The following is a 19,048-nucleotide window of genomic DNA, read 5'->3' on the forward strand; positions in this document are numbered from 1 at the left end:
GCACCCAGCAAGGCGCTCTCGTGCAGGGCAAAAACAGAGAGGAAGTCTGGAAGCCTCACTGATCTTAGGGATCCAGGCGTGCTGAGGGGGGCAGGAACCCCTAGGCTGGGCGAAAAATAATAATAATATTAATAAATTGTTTTGAGTTGTTTTTTAAAATCCAAGGACAGGGGGTTTTGTTGTTGCTGTTTTGGTTTTGTTTTTTGTTTTTTTTTGTTTTTTTTGGTGGGTGGGGGGGATGTTGGTGATGGAAATTACCAAAATACCCTACTCATCTCCATAAATAGGCTCAGTCTCCCCCTTCCGTCTCCCCAGCTCTCCCCCCCCCCCCCCCCCCCCCCCTTTCTGACTTACATGTGTTTAGAGCAATGGGAAGGAGCTCCCAACTGGAGCCCTGGCAGAGGGTGCGTTTAAAGTGGGGATGATTTACTCCTCCAGAGCTCGGGTCCCGCGTGTGAGCCTCCAGCCCCGTGTCAGCTGGGCACTGCAGGCAAACAGCCTTAAATATGCATAAGGAACAGTTCGCTTTCTTAAAGGAGAACATACCCCACCGGAAAGTTCACGGCCCGATGGCAGGCGCGGGAGGGGGGTGCGGCGGTGGCCTGAGCGCCGGGACAGCCCTAGCCCCTTCTTAAGGTGATCGCCTAGACGCTCAGCGGCAGGGCTGGGGACACTCAGCCGCCTTTCGGCTGGGGACCGGGCAGAGAAGCGCTGACGAGTCGGTCGTGGACTAATGAGTGGAAGACTAGCAGTTTCATACACCGTCCTATCCCTCCTATCCTCGGCCGGGATGGGCGAGGGGCAGAGCCACGCACCCAGGGTACGCTGGCTCTGGCGGACCCCCGCGGCAGGCTCTGACTGAAAACTTGCGGGGCTCTACACAGAGAGGAAACGCGGGACTACAAAAAAGGAAAAAAAAAAAAAAAAAGAGTGGGACTGATTAAACATCCAGCCATCAGAGCCCAATCAGGCTATACACATTGCATGAGCAGCTTTTTGGAAAGGAGAAGTAATATAGGGGAGGGACAAGAGACTGTCCGTGGGTTTAGCCCAGCTCCCCGGTTGGGAACCGGCCGGCGCCTCCTCCCCGTTCCTGAGAGGATGTTCTCCCGGTAGGAAGGACGGCTCCGCCGGGCCCCCGCTCGCCCACTTGCTCCCGACTTTGCTCTGGTGGCTCCGAGGGCCAAGCCCCGGCAGCCGCCGCGGGGCTGAGGGCAAGCCCGGGCACTCCCTGCGGGAAAGGAGCATCCCGACGCCGGGCGCCGCTTCCCCCCGGCCCACCGCGGGGCCGGCTCCCGGCGTTTCGGACAATAAGAGGGTCATTCCTATTATCGTTATTCTTCTTTTCCCCGTCGTCTCTGCACACGTGGTTGTAAAGTCTGTAGCGCCATCTAACGGGGGCGGAGGCCGGGCCGCTCCCGGCAGGGGAGAGGGGCTGCGCGGGCAGCGCTCCTGGGAGCCACGAGGTGCCCCCGCATGAGGAAAGAAGGGTGCATATCCTGTGCATAAAACCTGCCCGAAAGGTGCTTGGTAACCCGGCCGGGCGTTATTCTCCGAGAGCTTTCACCAGCTTCTGTGGTTTTATTATGTCGTAGCTGCGAAAAGCTGGAAGAGCTATCTCTGTTTTTAGGGGTGGGAGGCTAGGGTGGAGGAATGAATAAATTCCGGCAGTCTGACAGAATTGAGGGTGGAAGGAGAGGACCTCTCAACCCAGCACGTTTGATTTCTTTCCCTTTTCAGGGAGATCAGAGAGGACCCAGCCAGCTGCCGCATCTTACAAGTGAACAGGGCCCCCATACTGCTGCTCTAGTGTCTTTACTATCCCAGGAAGCTTTTTGTTTCTAAAATTTTTGGGCATATGCTAATTTTTACTGTTAAATTATGATGCTGCCCTTTTGACAGGGCAGTTCAGCCACATCCACATCCAGATGGGAGGCATCTGTCTTGGTCACCCCAGTTCCATTTAGTCACTGCATTAGTTGTCCAGATTAGGGGGACTGTGCACCCCAGGCCGGTGGCATGAGCAGGAAAAAGACAAAGAGACTGTCCACAATGTTTGAGCTCATTTAAGGTCACATTCAGTTTCTACAGGTGTCTGCCTGACTTCAGGTCTTGCCACCTCTAAGGCTTCAAGTTAGAATTAGAGAATGCAGGTATTTCTGCTGAAAAGGGCTAAAGTTTTTCTTTAGGTTTGACGTTTTCCTTATTTCTGCTGCTGCATTGCTGTTACAGGTACAGAATGTGAGCTAAGTCTTCAAATACACATACCAATTTTACTGTGTTTACTTAGGTCTTCTGTACGTGCATGTTGGCAGAGAGTCCCAAAGAAGCACAGAAATCTTTCTGTCCATACCTCAAGTCATAAAATGGTACTGTATTCTTTAGCTAGCAATAACTGTATTTGCATGAGCCACTCAAACTGTATTTACTTTTCAGCCTAGGTTGTATAATGCCTTTGGATGTCACTTCTGCATGTGGCAAATTCTATGTGACTTAGATGTCCAGACTAAATTTGCCCAAGGGGTTTTGGCAGTTAGGTACCTGAGCATCACTGACATTGATTGACTCTGAATTGCCACTACTAAGGTGCAGCCCAAAAAAATAGGGATTAGGCTACCAGGTCCTGCGTGAGACTTTTGACTTCCTCCAGACACCAATGGGGAGATAAAGGCTTAAATTAGAGTTACCAATCTAAATTTTTTTGTTCTGTATTTTGTTGAATGACCTCAGTCTTAAAGCCCCTAATGAAATATTCAGATTCTAACTCCCTCTTTATTTTGGCATAACCACCAAACACCTTGAAACACCTTGATGGCACCTGCACCATTTGGAAATTGGATTTATCTACCTGCATTGCCGATGCCTTCTGAACAGAAGAGCAACTAATTGTTTTCAAAAACCTAGACTTTAAAATTAAAATCTGAAGTCCCCTAATAGTCAGAAACCAACATTTTAGGTGTTATTTCCTGTTTTATCATATGGACCAAAAACTTCCTACACACCAGAAGGAATTTTAACTGCAAGGTGACCAGGACTACATCCTTTCTAATTCTGCTGTACCACAGACCACTACACAAACCAGACAATTAAGCAACAGTAATGACTGTTTGATCAATACTCTACTGCTTGGTCAAATTTTATTGGGTTTTGCATTTTCAGAGGTGAAAGTGTGATTCATAATTCCTGTCCCATGTCATTTTCTGACACCCTATGAGAACCAGCAATTAAAAATAACACAAGTTTATTCTAGTATCAAAATAAGGTTTGTAAATAAAAACTAAGCTTCACACGAAAAATTTGAAATAGCATACCATCACTGAACTGGTTTTATTGACAAGAAAAGATAATGTATAACAACAGACAGGAATAGATTTTCATTCTTGACTCTGGGAATGCTCTTCTTCTTAAATGATTGGGAAGAAGGGCAATTTCTATCTTTGCTGAAACAAAAATGCATTTTTGGGTTTATGGGCAATAGACAGTCTCTAATAGTCAGGCTAGCATGACTCAGAATAGGCATGAGAAATAAGACACACTCCAGTTCATTAGCCACTAAGGAAGAGTTAGGCTAGTGAGGTTTATGGCTAGTTCCACTGAAGGATTTACATGTCTTAAAAGTTAGCTGTCTCAGTGCTTGAAATTCAAGTGCCTTTCCCTAAGACTGGCATCCTTGATGTTGTGTTTGGCATCATGGGCTCACTATACTGTGAATTGAGCAGGTGTGTACAGAAAAATCTTTTGTGCCTTATCCAAAGCCATTCTGTCCAGCAAAGGACAGGAACAGCAGAGAAGCCCAGGATTGTGGTTACATTGGGAAATAGCAATTGCTGGTTTCAGCTGAGAAAATATTTTAAACTAAGAAAGGAAAAGTTTTTCCTGCAATTCCAACTGTAATGGAAGAAAAGCTACCCGATGCCTTTCAGATGGAGGATTCCTCATGCTTTACCTCACAAACGACTGCAAATCCAGAATGGCACATGGCACGTTTTGCTGTCACAACTTCTAGCTTAGGAAAGGTCCTCCTGATATCGGTGGTGGAGCGTTACTTTGAGCTCCACAGTAGAAGATATTAATTTGTGTCTATTGGGATGGGACATAAAGGTTGTAATTCAACCTAAAATATGACACCTATTTTCTTTTGCTGTATAATCTAGAGTAACTTCAGGGTTTCTCTATTACTTACAGGAGTTAAGCTTTGGTTTCTAAATTACTTCAGCGTTGTGAGTTTTCTCATACTTGAAAAATGAGAACAGTTTCTTGAGCTAATTTAGCACAATGCATTTCCCAGGTCAGCTCCAGGAGGGCCACAGGCAGGATTGTGAAGAGGCAGAAGCTGTGGCAAGTCAGAGGCATCATTCACTGTGCAACTGATGGGGCTGAGCCCATCATAAACTTTTGAGTTCAAATTTTCTGAAGCTGTGGTGACAGGTTTCCTTTTGATCAGTCATTGGTGACTTATATGAAGGGCTTCTTTTTTGGTGGTTTCATTTTTTTGTTTGTTTGCTTGGTTTTGTTTGGTTCTCTGTGGGGTTGGTTCTGATTCAACTGAAATAACCCCTCTGTCAGAACAAAAGGCTTCTGTCATTGCTCCTTCCATTCTCGTGCAGAAAGACAAGGGACCAAACCCTACCGGGGTTCTTCTAGTAAACCCAGGAACATACATATTCCTTTGTACAAAATAGAAGCAACTTCATCCACATGAAGTTATTTAATTAAAATTGGAGTAGTTTTCAGAAGTGCTAGGGAATAAGTAGACTCAGCGGGTGCTCAGTCCCTCTATAATTCACAGTCCCTTCATGTAGATGCCAATGTTTTGACTTGGCTGACTATCTTTAATATTTGGGTTTAAAACTTTTGGCCCATGTGTTCTGTTTCCTCAGGGCCCTCTAATCTTTAACTTTTACCATAGAAAAATCTTAATGTTTTCAAGGTTCCACCTTGCTAGCAATATGGTTTGAATCAGATACACTGCACAGAGACTATTTTGATTTTAAAAAAGAACAACCTTATGGTTTTATTTCTTCAGGTATGAATAAAAATCTGATAGATCTTGAGTTTAGAGTTTGCTTTCTCTTGATAGCAGACAGCATGAGGACTGTGATATGGATCAGTGATACAACATGTTTTCCTTCATTAGAAACACAACCCCAACATTAAAAACAGCCTGCTGAAGAATCATATTCATTTAGTAATCATGTAATTTCACAATCAAGGGGTTACTATCCCTCCCCCCACCTGGGCCTCCCTTTAGAACTGCCCATTTATGGACAACATCTGATACCAATAAGTTCATGATACCTATTTCTAAAAGCAATGCCTGCAGTTCAAATGGGGCTTTAGCAGTTGAGTTATCAGATCCAGTACTAACTGCAGATGGGATTTATCTTCACTAACTTTAGCCATATACTAGTTAACGTGTAGGCCAAGTCTCGGCTCCCTCTGTCGAGAAGGGAGAAAGACAGAGGGCAATTCGTGCCAGCTAGCTTAAGCACCCACTAAAGGGAGGGATGAGTCACCTTTTGAAGCTGCCTGCACGGCTCAGTCAATTATAGCAGGCAGACAGGCAGTCAGCTTAGTTATAGCATACCTGACCAGATGGCTGAAGTTAGGGTAGATGGGTCCTGTTCTACCTATCTGTAGGCAGTGTGGATAAGGACGTGCTGCATTCAGCACTGGCTCAGGGTTCAAGAGGTGCTGCTATTCCTGAGTGTCAATGTGTTTTGCCCATAACAAACAATATCTCCCAGGTTCAGGAAAAATGACCCCAGCCTGAAGTTCATTTGATCAATTTACAGTGATGCCAACTGAAATGCATGTTTATTTTGGCACCCTTTTCAGTTCAGGCTGGAGCGATCCTTAAAAGCAGGTCTTACAGCTTTTTCATGACAGGGTGACTTGAACTCTCCCTTTTGTTCAAATATTTTCTGCATAAAAATGTGAATCTAGAAGCCAGGCATTAAACAAAATAAATACTTCCAAAACCCAAACCAAAACCAGGCAGAAATGAATGTAGAAACACCTTTTCATGTGGTTGCAATGGATTGAAATATAACCTTTTACCCATGTCTGGCACAAAGGACATGTATAGAGTTAAATCTACACCATGATAAACTCAATTTTTTTCTCTCGCTTTCCAGTTAGTGATACCCCATCAAGCAGGAGGTATGAAGGCAAGGGAGATGCTGGACTGGGCAGTGGTAGAAGTAACATACATGCACCAAAGCATTTTGTGTGTATTACACTCCAAGGGCTCATGCAACAGCTGGAGCCAGGTGGAGGTGGTGGGGTCAGTCACATTTAGCTTGGGAGGGCATCAGGCTGAGTCAGACTGCAGCACTGGGCTGGAAACAAGCAAATTGTCAGAGTCATGGTGGAGACCAGGTGAATCTCAAGAGTAGAGCATGACACACAGAATAGCTGGCTAACAGTGGCAGAAGCATAACCAAGCACCTTCAGAATAACATATCTGGGGGAAAGAGGAGGGGAGTTGTTGCCATTATTGAAAATTTCAAAAAGGACCTCTCTGAAGAAACAGCAGAAGTAGATGGACCCTGTGGGCAGACAAGAAAATACCTACTTGCTCATCTGTAAGGACTCCATAGATATGATCCCAGTGAAGCCAATGAGGACTTTCCTATGGCCTCTTGCAAGATAAAGAGCAAATCTTTAGCTCTGCAAAGGTTTAGCTTCAAACTGGCAAAGAGCAGCACTGCATACACATGAAATGGAAATAGACAAATATCCTAGCCAACTTCATTTTCACTTTTGATGATGTTTGACTAACAGGTAGGTAGTGAATGAGGCTTTTTCTCTATGTAGGACATAGCCAGTCTGAATATTTCAGATGGCAAAGTTCAGCTGAATAGTCAGACAAGTCTGAGAAAGATGTTTTAAATTTTCCATGAAAACCCACGTTCTTCCTCTTCTATGACTCAAGCTTCAGAACATGGCTCCAAATTGAAATGAAAAGTTTTTTCAAGATTTGTGTCTTTCAGTTCATGTTTGGCAAACTAGCAATAGTTTGGAACAGAAAAGCTGAGAAAAGATTTACTAAACACTGAAGGAGACCTGCAGTTTTCTTTCATTATACAAATCTCTGCCTTTAATCTCTCCCTCAGATATTCAGCCATGGTTGAGCCCACAAGACTAACTTGGACTAGAATATCTCTTCTTGTCACAAACACATAGATTTGCTTTCAACTGATGACTTTAACAGCTAGAAAACATCTTTCTTCCCCTCTTTCTCTCTCTCTCTTTTTTTTTTTTTTTCCCTTCTTTTTCTTCCCTCCAGCTTAACAAGCCAAGTTATTCAGACCTTTTCCTGTTTCCTAATGGTCAAGCTGGATATTAAGGAAAGGTTTTTCACCCAGAAGGTGGTTGGGCACTGGAACAGGCTCCCCACTTGATCGTATCACCTAGCCTGATAGAGTTTAAGAAGCATTTGAACAACATTCTGAGGCACATGGTGTGATTCTTGGGATTGTTCTGTGCAAGACCAGGAGCTGGACTTCATTGATCCTTGTGGTTCCTTCCAATTCAGGATATTCTAAGATAATCCTATGATGGATTCTAAGTTATGTCATTCACAGAATATTCTGCGTTGGAAGAGACCTATAGGGATCATTGAATCCACCTCTTAAGTGAATGGTCTGTACAGGGATCAAGCCTGCAACCTTTGTGTAGTGGTGGTTCTGCATAGCTGAAATCAAGCCTTCCTGAGTGTGGGTGCTCAGAGCTGCACACAAGATCACCTCAGGTTTTCTGCTAAAGCATTAACGCTTTCTGATATCTGTCTAAGTGGAATTTAGTTGCCTGTTTTGATGTCTGGGTCATACTGTAGTGTAAGTATTACTTTGCATAGCATAGCCAGGTATTTGTGTTTACTTATAAGCTTGGAGCACCTAGGGGAAATTCTACTGCTAGTAGTAACTTTGCATTTACATTTTTTGTTTAATCTTTACTGGTTTTCAGAGTCTTGACATGCTTATTATTCAATGAATGATACCTCAAAATGCTGCATCTTTAAAAATTTAGAATCTGTACTAATATCAAGATCGTTAATGAAAATACGAAACAAGATTTGTCCCTACATTTAGTTTGATGTGCCTTCCTAATTGCTTCTGTACAGCCTTGTGATGCCTTTTTTTTTCAGTGGTGTCTGTATGCTATGAGCCAGATCCTTATTACACACACAGTTCTTCTGCAGAGCTCCAGCTAACAAATAACATTTTCTGCACTGCTGTGCCAAACACTGTAGTGAAACACAAGTGAAGAGTATTACACTGTTCTCCCTGTGTAGGATATAATCCAAAAACCTTAGGAAGACTTTGGTGTGATCTTTCCTGTCAGATTTAAGTCCATTCCTTGCCTAAGACCTGCTCTTTCCTTTAAAAGACATAACCTAATGTACTAGCACATCTCTTGAAGTGGTTACACAACCAGGCTTTCTCTTTTGTCTGGTACACAGGTTTCCAAAACTTATAGTTGCTCAGACATGTAGAAGCTCCAGGCCCCTCTCACATTTTATTGCCCACACTCAGAAATACATCTGACTTTGATAATCAGCTCCAAAAGTTTACTGCTCTTTTGAAATGCAAAATCTTATTAGCAGAGTCACTTATTTGTTCTGTTTAATTAGGAAGTGTCAGGCCCCTGAACACTTGAACCAAGGTACTTTTTCCTTTTTTGCTGAAGTTATCAGTTACCAAAACCAAGTCTCAATCAGCATTACTTTTTAATGGTTTTGTGAGAATTTTATGAAGACATTTGCTGACTATTGCATCCATAAATATCTGCAGTCTGTCATTTTTAGTGGTGGTTGTTCTTGATTCATATTTGGGGAGGTAAAAATTTTTCTGCATGATACAAACTCAATAGAACTTGTTTCTCTAATGGCATCACTGATGCCTTTACATATAACCAAGAAAATAAGGGGGCTTTCATTGTCCAAGTAGTCTCATCTACCAGATCTCCTCAAAATTATTTTAACTGGAATAAATTCTGGTTTTTGCATGGTATCCTTTCTGCACATACTTCTTTGCAGTGTTTCCTATCATTAATGCACAGTTCTCTGCCATCACCTTCACCTTTACCTCTGCTTTTCTGAATAATGCATGTGCTTGGAGACCAGTGTTCCAGCTGTGATTGCTATTCTGTTCTGTTACGAGTGTATACCTGTCCCACCTAGTGCCCAGCCGGCTTAATTTATGCTCTTCCCTTTTTTGGTACATATAGTGTTCTTTAAAATTTCTCTACCCCATAAACATTTTGTCAAGATCTGAACCTGGCACTCACTGCATTGCCACCTTAGAAGCAGTTCTCTTCACAGTTTGCACTTTCTTTATTCTTGCTTCCTGCCATTCTGATCACTTAAATTTCTTTATCCTTTGGCATACCCTCGTGTACCTGCACTTTCTCCTCTGGTGCTCTATGGGCATGTGGAGATTATTCAAGTCTTTGACTCTGTACCCTTCCTTTCTCAGTTCAAAGCTCTGCTTATCAGTTCTGCCAGACTTGCTTCCAGAAGGCTGTTTCCACAGTTGCTTAGGCAGAGTCTGTCCTTCAAAAAGGGTCTTCTTTTAATAAATACATCCCAATGGTCAAACATTGCTGTTTCTTTGGCTATCTGTTGATCTTTCTTAAAGTACTCTTATTTTTTGCCTTGTTTTTATTTCCTGTAGTATCAGTAAATGCTGGACCCTAGTGCTCTCTTTAAATAAGCCACATTAAGAAGGGAAAATTAAAAAATGTAATGGCATCAACCCAAAATCACCATTAATCTCCAGTTCTAAAAGTAAACTCCCTCATGCAATAAGGCAGTCTAGAGAGACAACTGAGCAGCAACCACAACCAGCAGTGAATATTCTGTTCCCCACCCCTCAGGATTTCTTGTCTATGCAGAAAGTTTTGCCATCTGTCTGTCAGAAGCATGAAAACAATTGCCTGAGGTGGACAGAAAAATATCAGGGAAAAAAATGGTTTTGCTGGTTTATTATTTTGTTCATCAAAATGGTTCCACTGAGATGGTTCTGTTGGCATTGTATTAGTGCACGTTTGCTGGAAAACCCTTTCACAGGGAATAGACAAGTCTGCTAGTGGAATAGCAGAGGGCAGGGATTACTCCATGTCTGTTCTGCTTTGGAGGTTGCTTCAGCAGGGGTGGCTTTAGAACCACATCAGTTTTGGGTACAAATGAATTTGATGCGAGAAAGGGCAGGAATAGCGCCCAGAGAATTAAAAAAGGCTGCAGTGGATTCCCCCAGGGATGTTCTCTGCTCATAGAACTTCCTCAGATATCAGCATTCCTGAGTCACAGGCTCAACAAGCTCAGTAACCACTTCTGACATGTTAATATTTTGCTCATGTTAGACTACAGGAAAACCTACTTAAAATGTGAGTAGCTTCATAACAAGGGCAAACAGGTAAGAAAACAACCATGTAATTATAAGGGAACCTGAAGAAGCAAGGTAGTCACCTGACTTGAGGAGACAAAACACATTCAAGGTTTGCTTTCCCTTTTCATTCTTCCCTCTCTTCCTCCTCCTTCATTTCCACTTTCTTTTTTCTTTTTTTTTTTCCTTTTTTCTTTTTTCTTCTTTTTTCTTCCCTCTCCTCTCCTCTCCTCTCCTCTCCTCTCCTCTCCTCTCCTCTCCTCTCCTCTCCTCTCCTCTCCTCTCCTCTCCTCTCCTCTCCTCTCCTCTCCTCTCCTCTCCTCTCCTCTCCTCTCCTCTCCTCTCCTCTCCTCTCCTCTCCTCTCCTCTCCTCTCCTCTCCTCTCCTCTCCTCTCCTCTCCTCTCCTCTCCTCTCCTCTCCTCTCCTCTCCTCTCCTCTCCTCTCCCCTAAGACTCATATTTCTGTGGAATATGAGATGACATGGTTGATCTAAACTAATAGTAAAATTTGATTGAATGAAGTGCAAAAATGTATTGGCACTATAAGCAGCTTTGTATTGTAATGAATTCAGAACTGATGTGTGAATTCAGAAAAAAAGCCACAGTATTTCTGGAAATGCCAGCACTTTTTTTTTTTTTGCTTTGTTGTTTTGTGTTTTTTATTTTTTTTTTTGTAATGCATCAATTCCTGTTAGTTAAAACACTACCAAAAGAGTAAAAACAATGCGATTTTGTGTATGATCACCATAATAAGCACATGCTATAAATATTGAATAAAGTTCTGTGAGTAAACAGTCCCCTTGGTACATGGATCTCTGAGTTATGCCTATAGTAACAGTAAATTTAACAGTAAATTAACTGAAAGGAAGTGCTGGCTAGCCATTGAAAACAGAGTGTTAGAAGTCAGTAGTTTCTATATCTGGTCCAGTTACCAGTTCACTCTGAACTTCAGAAAAGTGACTTCAACTCTCAGTATCTGTAAAATCAGAAATGTGCTAACATTTTCTGTCCTCCTGGGCCCACAGAGGGCTCTTTGAAAAATCCACAGCACACTGACATGCATGTAAATCACAGCTGTTGAATAGCTGTGATCAGCATGGGAATGGACCTGTGAAGACTTGAAGTAAGTTGGCCATTAACTACATTTCAGTCAAGTGTGTCTGTCTACTCAGAGACCACTCTGCTTAAAGGGGTTTGAAGAGCATGTTTCAACCAGTATATTGGGTCCCAGGGCTGCAGCTGAAGGGCTGTATGGTCAGCCAGGTGATGTGCTGGTCTTGTTTCTTCCAGCCCACCTGAAGGGAGGCTCTGGACATCTGCAGTCAGCTTCAACCCCCAGTCCCCAAGATCAGAAGTTCAGAGACACTGAGTAACCTTAGCTTAGACATACCACCTGCAGCTTGATGAAGTTTAATTCCTATGAGTGGCTCCAAAATTTCCAGCTGAAGGAAATTTTTTCAGCATTTTTTCCTAGGCAGAACATAACCTACCTATTTTTACCTTTAAGGGCCGAGGAGCAACAACCAAGCAGAAAAAAAAAATCCATCCATCCATCCATCCATCCATCCATCCATCCATCCATCCATCCATCCATCCATCCATCCACCCATCGATCCATCTTAACTACAAAGATATCACTTCTGGCTCAGTTTGTTCTCTTGCTGCTAATCACTAGAAGATATGAGAGTTTGTCGGAGAACAATGGCTGCATATTTTGGATTTGTAATTTTTCCTAAACATCTGCTATTAGTCATCATCAGAAGCAAGAGTCTAGAGGGATGTTGGTATTATCCAGTATGACCATTCTTATATTTTGATATTATGTTCTGATAATTTGCCCTTAAACAGCCCTAGGAAGCCAAGACATGGTAATATCTGGGCAAAAGGGCATGAATCAAACATTGCTGTCAAGGCCCATTCACTAATATTTTGGAATAAGCACATAATAAAAATGATGAAGAATCCACCCTTCAGCTTGGCTGTTTGCTGCAAATATTATAAGGGTATTAAACTAAACAATGGCTTGTACTCATCTGGCTCTCCAGATGTTTTCTATGACTCTTATTTTCTATCAATCAGTTAACCACGGTTTTTGCTTTCCTTAGCAACGTATTTCCAAATCACAATCAGAGAAACTAACGGCAAATAATAAGGGCTAGATTGTATTTGATTGCTGCTAGTTGCTCATGGGAAAGGAAACTGCAAGAAACACTGCCAATCCTTCACACTGGCAGACCAGCCAGGAACACTTCCAGCCCCCCTGACTGCCCCCGCAGTGCACTCCGTGCCAAAGGGGCTGAGCAGCGGTCGCGTCTGATGGGGAGACCCTATGGCTGGCAGTGGAGGAAGACGTGCCTGATTGCTATATGGGACAGGAGACACAGGATAATTTATTTCTCTTTCCACTCAGCCCTTTGTTACAGCCTGCCCAACTCACTCAGAGACACAGCAGGCTTCAGTCATTTAGAGTTTATCAGTGGGTGTTTTTAGCCTGGCACAGCTCATATAATTGCTCTGTGTGTGTGCGCGCGTGCACAGTTGTCTAAAAACTTTTGTACTTTTGTACCCATTGGGTAATTGTAGCTGAACCTGGCAGAAAGGTAGAGGTTCCAGAGATAATCATGTTGGTAAGTTTTTGTGAATATAGAAAACTGAAGAGTTTTTCTACTGCTGGAAAGGCTGCAGCCCACGCTCGGTTCTCATTTGACACAGAGAGAATCCACCTGGGAAAGAGACTGGATGTATGTGAAGGAAAGCTTCAGTCAGAACTTATACCTTATTAGATATAAGGGAATCCACTCTGCAGCCAAGGCTTCTCTCCCCTATGGATTCTCCAGTGTCTGATAAGGGCAGAATTCACAGTGCAGCAATAGTATAATTCATTTTAAATGTCAGTCAGCCATGAAACACTAACTCCATTGGAAACTAGGCTTCCGGAATAATTCTAGTATTCATGGAAATACTTGTTCCCTCACATACTGCAAAGCTCCAGGAGGAATTATGGGTGTTTCTCCATTGCTTCCAGTCTCCAAGCTAGCTCTCTCAGAACTATCTCTGCCCAACAGTAGACCGGATCTTTCTAGGGCCCACAGCCTCTGGAGGCTTCAGAGAGGAAAGTTGTACTTCACTTCTTCCCTCACAGTCAGGCTCATCAAGCATAACTTGTCTGAAGAACCTTATTCACAGAAGAGCTCCCCATTCCCTTTTAGGCACAGAAGGGTAAAAAAAAATAAAAAAAAAGGCCAGCTTTCTCAATGGCTTCCTGGCCAGAAAGAATTGCTGGCTGCTGAGCGCTTGTGGAAAAATGCTCTATTGAGAAGTGTAAATGAGAATGGAATCTTTCTGAAAATCTGGATCCAACAGGGGACTATTGGCACTTGAAAGTTTGGCCCTCATTTCTTTTGAAATACGTAGCTCTTAAATGAGCAAAATCAGAAGTGATTTTTCAAAAGTCTCCTGCCTTCATTTCCTCTTATTCCCAGGTAGCACTGAAAATTCTTGTGGTATTGATGTCAGGCATTTAAACCAGGAAAAAAAGAAAAGGACACATTTCAGTTGTCTGAGTGCTCAGGTTTCCTCTAGATACTGTTTTAATAACAGACTCATTAGGAAATTCCCCAATTATTTGTATTGTTAAAAGACAGAATGTGATTTCTTAATTTCAATATTATTATTGAATAGGGATAGCTATTCCCTGCAGAATGAATGGATTATTCCAATCCACTCAGGGATCAGCATTATTTCTGGCTGCTACATTTCCCTGTGAATGCATACTAATGTCATGATAGTTATTTGACAGTGGTATTAAAAAAGTAAGAAAGGAGAGAGATGTATCAAATAATTTGACTAGCGAGAGGGAGATCAGCACCAGGAAACACATGCAAGTTCTCCCATCAGAGAGAATCCCATACAAAACGTAACAATTCTGACACCTGATCTTGGCAGAATGTAAGTCAGTGCTGATTTGCCACAGATCTGCATAAGAGCAGGGCTTCAATGACAAAGAAAGCAAAATTTACTTTCCATATAGTTACATGATGCTGTTTGACTTCAATAAGTGTCACAAATACGTGCTGGGAGTTAGACTCTGGCTCTGCTAAAAGTCAGGGTTGCAAGAGGTTGCACTGAGATTGTAGCAGGACAGATCAGATATTACACAAGCAAGAAAGAAATACAAACCTCGCAGAATTAACATATATTGTCACATTCTATTAAGGTTTTCTGTAGGGCTAGATCAGATTAAATGCATTGAATCACAGTCATCTTACAGCATATGAAAATATTGTCATGGATAGAATTTTTCATTAGTGAATAAAATGCAGAATAATGAACAGTAGACAAAAAAGAGAGAAGATGTAAAGCCAATCAAAGGAAGGGCAGATGTTTAAAAAGTCTTTTGCTATTCAGGATTGTGATCCAACAAAAGCAATTATGTTTCTGCTCTCTCAATTTCAAAACAGCAGAAAAGAGCTTTGAGGTTTTTCCAGTGCTTATGGCCTATCTCCACACCGTTAACTGAACAGAAGGTAACATAACACCAAACATAGCCAAAGGCAACTGATTCCATGCAAAGCTTATAATTTGGGACATCCAGTGAGTTAAAGGGGATCATAATCAAGAAGGAGATAGATATATATATTCAAAAATTGCTAAAGAAATCTATAAGAAGCCTACAGTAATTTCACGACTATAAGGCGCACCCTTTTGACTAAAATCTCCCCCCAAAACCGGAAGTGCGCCTTATAGTCCGGTGCGCCTTATCTGATCTACAAAGTTGCAACATTTGCCACCCCGGAAGTGAGAGCCCGTCGGCATCGGGGCCGCCCCCGCGCGGGGCGGACCCGCCGGTATCGGGGCCGCCCCCGCCGGCATCGGGGCCGCCCCCGCGCGGGGCGGACCCGCCGGTATCGGGGCCGCCCCCGCCGGCATCGGGGCCGCCCCCGCGCGGGGCGGACCCGCCGGTATCGGGGCCTCCCCGCCGGCTTCGGGGCCGCCCCCGCGCGGGGCGGACCCGCCGGTATCGGGGCCTCCCCGCCGGCTTCGGGGCCGCCCCCGCGCGGGGCGGACCCGCCGGCTTCGGGGCCGCCCCTGCGCGGGGCGGACCCGCCGGTATCGGGGCCTCCCCGCCGGCTTCGGGGCCGCCCCCGCGCGGGGCGGACCCGCCGATATCGGGGCCTCCCCACCGGCTTCGGGGCCGCCCCCGCGCGGGGCCGGCCCGCCGACATTGGGACGGCTCCCTTGCGGGGGGTGTTAAAGCCGCAGGAATCGGATCGGCTGCTGCGCGGGGGGGGCGAAAGCCCCCGGAATCGGATCGGCTGCAGCGCGGGGGGGGGCGAAAGCCGCAGGGATCGGATCGGCTGCTGCGCGGGGGGGGGCGAAAGCCGCAGGGATCGGATCGGCTGCTGCGCGGGCGGGGCGAAAGCCCCCGGAATCACGGCGGTCGCCGCGCGGGCGGGGCAAAAGCCCCCGGAATCACGGCGGTCGCCGCGCGGGCGGGGCGAAAGCCCCCGGAATCACGGCGGCCGCCGCGCGGGCGGGGCGAAAGCCCCCGGAATCACGGCGGCCGCTGCGCGGGGGGGGCGAAAGCCCCCGGAAACACGGCGGCCGCCGCGCGGGGGGGGTGAAAGCCCCCGGAATCACGGCGGTCGCCGCGCGGGTGGGGCGAAAACCCCCAGAAGCACGGCGGCCGCTGCGCGGGGGGGGGCGAAAGCCCCCGGAATCACGGCGGCCGCCGCGCGGGGGGGGGCGAAAACCCCCAGAAGCACGGCGGCCGCCATGCGGAGAGGGGGAAAACCGCCAGAATCGGAGCGGCTGCCACGCGGGGAGGGGGCAAGCAGCTGGAATCGGGGCAGCGGCGGCACGGGGCAAGCCTGCCGGCATTGGGTCACCCGGAGCGCCAGGGAACTCCCGGAACAGCGGGGCCCTGGGGATGCTGCACGGAGCGGCGGTGGGCATAGCCCGGCCCTGCCGGGTACAGGCAGGCCCGGGAGCCAATGGCTGCCGGATTGAGGCGGGGCCTCGGCCAGCAAGCGTGCGGGAGGAGCTGGGGGCGGAGCCTCGCTGCAAAAAAAAACCCGGTGCGCCTTATAGACCGGTGCGCCTTATCTGATCTACAAAGTTGCAAAATGTGCCGGCTCCCGGGGGGTGCGCCTTATAGTCCGGTGCGCCTTATGGTCGTGAAATTACTGTAATTAAATTCTCTTATAAATCTGGAAGAGGAATCATAGAAAGAAAACTAAATCAGTGCCTACAGGTAGAAATTTCACTTTGGTAACTGCCCTCTGAACTCATGAGAAAGATAATGTGTGGAATTTTGTTGAGTAATGGCTGGCATGTGACTGCAGAGAAACAATAGATTCTTTTGGCAAAATACTGAATATTATTTTTGCTCAAAATTTCATTGTGTTATTTTTGAATGGCTAAATATCTGAGCTGTAATTATAAATACACTCCACCACACTTCTCCAGTATCCCTAGCCATGCACCTAAACAAAAGTAAGTGAGACTGAATATGGGAATCTTCACTGAATGCAATATATGTATGGCCAATATGCAATAGAACAGAGAGAAACATGACAGAATAGCAAGGGAAAAGATTAAATGCCAGTCATTCTATATTGTGAGAGAAAAACTTTCTTAATAATACAGTATTCTTCTTGTATTGCCTGATGTAAAGAGGTGCTGCTTCCTAGCCAGAGTAGCACCCTAATAAAAATGGTGAAGGTTGCATTTCACCCTTTGGAGTAGTCATACAACTTATTAAAACCATGCCATTATTCCCACACATTTTGTCTCTTCTTTCTCTGATTCTTGATCTGCTGTGGTATTCAAACAACACAGAATACTTCCCTCTTCCTTGTCTCCCTTACCAAGGGAGGAAGAGGAGGCACAAAATCTCCTTTTTGCAGGTAAGTGGGTAGAACTTCAAGGCACCATAAGAAGAATCTGGGCATGACCCCAAACAGTCTCTTACATGCCTAAAATGCAACTTAGACAAAATGTAGGTGCATACTGAAGGTCACACAAAAAATCCTGCCAATCTTGATTAGGTGTCTCCCAGGCATGTATGTTGCTGGATGTCACTTCCTTAGGGGTCCAGTACTGTCCTCCCGAATGTATCCAGCCACTCCCACCCACAGCCAGCAGAAGTTAAAATGAGTGTAAGCCTCTTGCAGGCAGAGAAGTTCAGGGCCTCCTTTTCTATCTAGCAGTAAGTGTTAAGGCACAGTGAAAGCAAAGACAAAGCCTGGAGCAGGTCCTGAGGGTTCAGGAGAACAAGGCTCTCAGTCTTACCAGAGAAATAAAGAATGAGAGGCACCAATTGCTGCCCCAAGACACAGGTTTCTGCCTCATTTTCCTGATCTCTGTCTGAAGCAAAGTAGTGCTATCGTGTTTTTGTTTGGCTTGGGTTGAGTTTGGGGGCTTTCTTTTGCAACAGGTGAAAGAAAAAGCAACAGCCTGCTTGTTTTACATTTTGAACTGGCTCTGCTACAGGTTTACATAGTCAAACCATTCCTATTTCCTTCCACAAGCTGGGCCTCCCTATCTCATATCCTGTTGGATCAGAATATATGGGGTTTGCCCCAAAGGTCCACAGGACCATAACATAGGACTACTCTGGGTTTTGACAGCAATTGAGAACACTCCTTGTTTTCTGGAGCACATGGTGATAACTAGAAGCTTTTGAACATGAAGGGGTGTAGTTTCATTACTCAGGATCAGCTTACAGTAAAGCAGTTCCCCATCTGGCTTGGAAAAAGGACAAAGCAGGCTCACCTCCATCTGCAAAAGACCATGTCAGCATAGTCTCATTTATTCTTGGTCTCAGCGTTCTCAGCCACTTCCTTTCAAACACGACAGCCGCTGTCTGCCCTTAGTGCAATTGCCTGGCAGCTTGAATGCTTTGGGAAACAAAAGTTTTCAGTTCTCTTGATTTTGAAGGTCCCTTAAGGAGGCTCTCACTGAGAAATAGGAGGTAGCAGGGAAGAGGACCACATCCTACTTTGCCCTGAAGTGAGCGGCAGAAGTGACAGCTAAATAGAGCAAATGTGAGGCACTGTTTTAACATTGTGTGTAGATGGGGGGAACAAACTTCACGGTTCAGAGCCTCTCATTCTTATGAGAATACTTATGGGAATACTTATTACCTGCACCACTCATGGCACTCCTTTCTACTACCTCTGGCTCTGTGGTCTGTGCTTTCTGCTGCATAGTGACCCAGAGAGCAGAGAAAACAGAAGCAGACTCTCTTCACTATTCCCATTCTCACCCATATCCATCTGATGAAACTACTATCTCTTCATTATTGTAGAGTCTGCTGAGATAGGGTTCGAGTTCCACTTCTGGGACTCACATTCAACTGGTTATTTGCTAAGACTGGTATCACCATGAACCTCATCCCAAAGGAGAAAATAAATAAGCCATCTGCCTTCAAATGTGCAAGTAAGATAGCTAAACACAGGACAGCTTGGTTCAGAAGCTGACATTCAAAGGCACTCTTTAACTGCAGCTCTGATGTGGAGCAAAATTCCCCTTACTGGGATTTCTTATTGACTTCAGTGACATACTTAGCTTGCTGTGCCCATGCTTAGGGTATATTTACATTGGTGAGTATAAGCAGACATGTCTGCTCCATCTGTGATCCTGGCCAAATGAAT

At 45.0% G+C, this 19,048-nt stretch overlaps 1 protein-coding gene across 1 annotated transcript in view; it reads left to right on the forward strand.

The window, feature by feature from the left end:
- Positions 1–19,048, forward strand: part of POU3F3 (POU class 3 homeobox 3) — a 64,230-nt gene that overhangs the window by 15,363 nt on the left and 29,819 nt on the right. The window lies entirely within an intron of this gene.

Source organism: Catharus ustulatus, chromosome 2, assembly GCF_009819885.2.
Source record: "Catharus ustulatus isolate bCatUst1 chromosome 2, bCatUst1.pri.v2, whole genome shotgun sequence".
Classification (NCBI taxonomy): domain Eukaryota; kingdom Metazoa; phylum Chordata; class Aves; order Passeriformes; family Turdidae; genus Catharus; species Catharus ustulatus.